A 6000-nucleotide genomic window follows, 5' to 3' on the forward strand; every position below is an offset into this window, starting at 1 on the left:
GGGCCAAATGCAAATTTGAGGCTGTGCATTTAACCCATCCTTGAATGGGCTGCCACTTTAAGCACCCAGGGAGCAGTTACGGGTCCAGGGCCTTGCTAATGCTCCTCAATTTAGACCTCTGGATTTAACCAATCCTAGAATGGGTAGGCATTGTACAGCGTCAAGGGAGCAGTGACGTTTTCAGAGCGTTGCTCAGGGGGCTCCAACCAGAAAATCTTTACTCCTAAGCCAAGTCCCCATGGATTGAGCTAATTCTGCCCCGATAGGAATGCGCCAACGTGGGGCTCGACCCTGAGTTTGCTAATTATCCCTTAACTTCAATTTCGTAAGGGAGAAGATAGTAAAAAGAGTAAATGATAAACTTTGAGTCACATAGAATTATAGTGTGGGCCAAATGTTAGGGGTCCAGGGACTTGCTAATGCTCCCTCAATTTAGGTCTCTGGATTTAACCAATCCAAGAGTGGGCAGACATTGTACAGCGTCAAGGGAGCATGACGTTTTCAGAGCGTTGCTCAGGGGGCTCCAACCAGAAATCTTTACTCCTAAGCCAAGTCCCCATGGATTGAGCTAATGCTGCCCCGAGGTATGCGCCCAACGTGGGGCTCGACCCTGAGTTTGCTAATTATCCCTTAACTTCAATTTCGTAAGGGAGAAGATAGTAAAAAGAGTAAATGATAATCTTTGAGTCACATAGAATTATAGTGGGCCAAATGTTAGGGGTCCAGGCCTTGCTAATGCTCCCTCAATTTAGGTCTGGATTTAACCAATCCAAGGTGGGCAGACATTGTACAGCGTCAAGGGAGCAGTGACGTTTTCAGAGCGTTGCTCAGGGGGCTCCAACCAGAAAATCTTTACTCCTAAGCCAAGTCCCCATGGATTGAGCTAATGCTGCCCCGATAGGAATGCGCCCAACGTGGGGCTCGACCCTGAGTTTGCTAATTATCCCTTAACTTCAATTTCGTAAGGGAGAAGATAGTAAAAAGAGTAAATGATAAACTTTGTTCACATAGAATTATAGTGTGGGCCAAATGCAAATTTGAGGCTGTGCATTTAACCATCCTTGATGGGCTGCCACTTTAAAGCACCCAGGGAGCAGTTACGGTCCAGGGCCTTGCTAATGCTCCCTCAATTTAGACCTCTGGATTTAACCAATCCTAGAATGGGTAGGCATTGTACAGCGTCAAGGGAGCAGTGACGTTTTTCAGAGCGTTGCTCAGGGGGCTCCAACCAGAAAATCTTTATCCTAAGCCAAGTCCCCATGGATTGAGCTAATTCTGCCCCGATAGGAATGGCCCAACGTGGGGCTCGACCCTGAGTTTGCTAATTATCCCTTAACTTCAATTTCGTAAGGGAGAAGATAGAAAAGAGTAAATGATAAACTTTGAGTCACATAGAATTATAGTGTGGGCCAAATGTTAGGGGTCCAGGGACTTGCTAATGCTCCCTCAATTTAGGTCTCTGGATTTAACCAATCCAAGAGTGGCAGACATTGTACAGCGTCAAGGGAGCAGTGACGTTTCAGAGCGTGCTCAGGGGGCTCCAACCAGAAAATCTTTACTCCTAAGCCAAGTCCCCATGGATTGAGCTAATGCTGCCCCGATAGGTATGCGCCCAACGTGGGGCTCGACCCTGAGTTGCTAATATCCCTTAACTTCAATTTCGTAAGGGAGAAGATAGTAAAAGAGTAAATGATAATCTTTGAGTCACATAGAATTATAGTGTGGGCCAAATGTTAGGGGTCCAGGGCCTTGCTAATGCTCCCTCAATTTAGGCCTCTGGATTAACCAATCCTAGAATGGGTAGGCTTGTACAGCGTCAAAAGGAGCAGTGACGTTTTCAGAGCGTTGCTCAGGGGGCTCCAACCAGAAAATCTTACTCCTAAGCCAAGTCCCCATGGATTGAGCTAATTCTGCCCCGATAGGAATGCGCCCAACGTGGGGCTCGACCCTGAGTTTGCTAATTATCCTTAACTTCAATTTCGTAAGGGAGAAGATAGTAAAAAGAGTAATGATAAACTTTGAGTCACATAGAATTATAGTGTGGGCCAAATGTTAGGGGTCCAGGGCCTTGCTAATGCTCCCTCAATTTAGGTCTCTGGATTTAACCAATCCAAGAGTGGGCAGACATTGTACAGCGTCAAGGGAGCAGTGACGTTTCAGAGCGTTGCTCAGGGGCTCCAACCAAGAAAATCTTTACTCCTAAGCCAAGTCCCATGGATTGAGCTAATGCTGCCCGATAGGTATGCGCCCAACGTGGGGCTCGACCCTGAGTTTGCTAATTATCCCTTAACTTCAATTTCGTAAGGGAGAAGATAGTAAAAAGAGTAAATGATAATCTTTGAGTCACATAGAATTATAGTGTGGGCCAAATGTTAGGGGTCCAGGGCCTTGCTAATGCTCCCTCAATTTAGGCCTCTGGATTTAACCAATCCTGGAAGGGGTAGGCATTGTACAGCGTCAAGGGAGCAGGACGTTTTCAGAGCGTTGCTCAGGGGGCTCCAACCAGAAAATCTTTAACTCCTAAGCCAAGTCCCCATGGATTGAGCTAATGCTGCCCCGATAGGAATGCGCCCAACGTGGGGCTCGACCCTGAGTTTGCTAATATCCCTTAACTTCAATTTCGTAAGGGAGAAGATAGTAAAAAGAGTAAATGATAAACTTTGAGTCACATAGAATTATAGTGTGAGCCAAATGTTAGGGGTCCAGGGCCTTGCTAATGCTCCCTCAATTTAGGCCTCTGGATTTAACCAATCCTAGAATGGGTAGGCATTGTACAGCGTCAAGGAAGCAGTGACGTTTTCAGAGCGTTGCTCAGGGGGCTCAATCCAGCAAGTCTTAACTCCCAAGCCAAGTCCCCACGGATTGAGCTAATAGGAAGACGCCCACGTGGGGCTCGAACCACGACCCTGAGATAAGAGTCTCATGCTCTACCGACTGAGCTAGCCGGGCCACGTCAGTCCAAGTGTAAGCCCTTCAATCTCAAACAACCTGTAATCTCACATGATAATGTGGTTAGCTGCTAACTCTAATTTAGTAGGGAAGAAGATAGCAAAGATCGTAAATAATAACTTTATATACACATACATTATAGTATTGGGCAAATTTTCCCAAATGCGAATTTGAGGCTTGCGTTTTAATCCATCTTTGAATGGGAAGCTATTGTACAGCACCCAGGGAGCGGTTACGGGTCCAGGGCCTTGCTAATGCTCCCTCAATTTAGGCCTCTGGATTTAACCAATCCTAGAATGGGCAGCATTGTACAGCGTCAAGGGAACAGTGACGTTTTCAGAGCGTTGCTCAGGGGGCTCCAACCAGAAAATCTTTACTCCCAAGCCAAGTCCCATGGATTGAGCTAATGCTGCCCCGATAGGAATGCGCCCAACGTGGGGCTCGACCCTGAGTTTGCTAATTATCCCTTAACTTCAATTTCGTAAGGAGAAGAAGTATAAAAAGAGTAAATGATAAACTTTGTGTCACATAGAATTATAGTGTGGGCCAAATGCGAATTTGAGGCTGTGCATTTAACCCATCCTTGAATGGGCTGCCACTTTAAGCACCCAGGGAGCAGTTACGGGTCCGGGCCTTGCTAATGCTCCCTCAATTTAGACCTCTGGATTTAACCAATCCTAGAATGGGTAGGCATTGTACAGCGTCAAGGGAGCCAGTGACGTTTTCAGAGCGTTGCTCAGGGGGCTCCAACCAGAAAATCTTTACTCCTAAGCCAAGTCCCCATGGATTGAGCTAATTCTGCCCCGATAGGAATGCGCCCAGTGGGGCTCGACCTGATTTGCTAATTATCCCTTAACTTCAATTTCGTAAGGGAGAAGATAGTAAAAAGAGTAAATGATAACTTTGAGTCACATAGAATATAGTGTGGGCCAAATGTTAGGGGTCCAGGGCCTTGCTAATGCTCCCTCAATTAGGTCTCTGGATTTAACCAATCCAAGAGTGGGCAGACATTGTACAGCGTCAAGGGAGCAGTGACGTTTTCAGAGCGTTGCTCAGGGGGCTCCCCAGAAAATCTTTACTCCTAAGCCAAGTCCCCATGGATTGAGCTAATGCTGCCCCGATAGGTATGCGCCCAACGTGGGGCTCGACCTGAGTTTGCTAATTATCCCTTAACTTCAATTTCGAAGGGAGAAGATAGTAAAAAGAGTAAATGATAATCTTTGAGTCACATAGAATTATAGTGTGGGCCAAATGTTAGGGGTCCAGGGCCTTGCTAATGCTCCCTCAATTTAGGCCTCTGGATTTAACCAATCCTAGAATGGGTAGGCATTGTACAGCGTCAAGGGAGCAGTGACGTTTTCAGAGCGTTGCTCAGGGGGCTCCAACCAGAAATCTTTACTCCTAAGCCAAGTCCCCATGGATTGAGCTAATGCTGCCCCGATAGAATGCGCCCAACGTGGGGCTCGACCCTGAGTTTGCTAATTATCCCTTAACTTCAATTTCGTAAGGGAGAAGATAGTAAAAAGAGTAAATGATAAACTTTGAGTCACATAGAATTATAGTGTGAGCCAAATGTTAGGGGTCCAGGGCCTTGCTAATGCTCCCTCAATTTAGGCCTCTGGATTTAACCAATCCTAGAATGGGTAGGCATTGTACAGCGTCAAGGAAGCAGTGACGTTTTCAGAGCGTTGCTCAGGGGGCTCAATCCAGCAAGTCTTAACTCCCAAGCCAAGTCCCCACGGATTGAGCTAATAGGAAGACGCCCAACGTGGGGCTCGAACCCACGACCCTGAGATTAAGAGTCTCATGCTCTACCGACTGAGCTAGCCAGGCCACGTCAGTTCCAACTGTAAGCCCTTCAATTCTCAAACAACCTGTAATCTCACACGATAATGTGGTTAGCTGCTAACTCTAATTTAGTAGGGAAGAAGATAGCAAAGATCGTAAATAATAAACTTTATATATCACATACAATTATAGTATTGGGCCAAATTTTCCCAAATGCGAATTTGAGGCTCTGCGTTTAATCCATCTTGAATGGGAAGCTATTGTACAGCACCCAGGGAGCGGTTACGGGTCCAGGGCCTTGCTAATGCTCCCTCATTTAGGCCTCTGGATTTAACCAATCCTAGAATGGGCAGGCATTGTACAGCGTCAAGGGAACAGTGACGTTTTCAGAGCGTTGCTCAGGGGCTCCAACCAGAAAATCTTTACTCCCAAGCCAAGTCCCCATGGATTGAGCTAATGCTGCCCCGATAGGAATGCGCCCAACGTGGGGCTCGACCCTGAGTTTGCTAATTATCCCTTAACTTCAATTTCGTAAGGGAGAAGATAGTAAAAAGAGTAAATGATAAACTTTGTGTCACATAGAATTATAGTGTGGGCCAAATGCGAATTTGAGGCTGTGCATTTAACCCATCCTTGAATGGGCTGCCACTTTAAGCACCCAGGGAGCAGTTACGGGTCCAGGGCCTTGCTAATGCTCCCTCAATTTAGACCTCTGGATTTAACCAATCCTAGAATGGGTAGGCATTGTACAGCGTCAAGGGAGCAGTGACGTTTTCAGAGCGTTGCTCAGGGGGCTCCAACCAGAAAATCTTTACTCCTAAGCCAAGTCCCCATGGATTGAGCTAATTCTGCCCCGATAGGAATGCGCCCAACGTGGGGCTCGACCCTGAGTTTGCTAATTATCCCTTAACTTCAATTTCGTAAGGGAGAAGATAGTAAAAAGAGTAAATGATAATCTTTGAGTCACATAGAATTATAGTGTGAGCCAAATGTTAGGGGTCCAGGGCCTTGCTAATGCTCCCTCAATTTAGACCTCTGGATTTAACCAATCCTAGAATGTGTAGGCATTGTACAGCGTCAAGGGAGCAGGACGTTTTCAGAGCGTTGCTCAGGGGCTCCAACCAGAAAATCTTTACTCCTAAGCCAAGTCCCCATGGATTGAGCTAATTCTGCCCCGATAGGAATGCGCCCAACGTGGGGCTCGACCCTGAGTTGCTAATTATCCCTTAACTTCAATTTCGTAAGGGAGAAGATAGTAAAAAG

The 6000-nt window shown here is 46.5% G+C and overlaps 1 non-coding gene across 1 annotated transcript; it reads right to left on the reverse strand.

The window, feature by feature from the left end:
* Positions 1 to 4709: 4709 nt before the first annotated feature.
* On the reverse strand, positions 4710 to 4782 carry trnak-cuu. The gene has a single exon. It is a non-coding gene; the product is annotated as a tRNA-Lys (tRNA).
* Positions 4783 to 6000: the final 1218 nt, after the last annotated feature.

The sequence above is a fragment of the Micropterus salmoides genome, unplaced genomic scaffold (genome assembly GCF_014851395.1).
Source record: "Micropterus salmoides isolate LMB-PRFRI ecotype aquatic unplaced genomic scaffold, ASM1485139v1 Ms_hic_scaffold_4185, whole genome shotgun sequence".
Taxonomy (NCBI): Eukaryota; Metazoa; Chordata; class Actinopteri; order Centrarchiformes; family Centrarchidae; genus Micropterus; species Micropterus salmoides.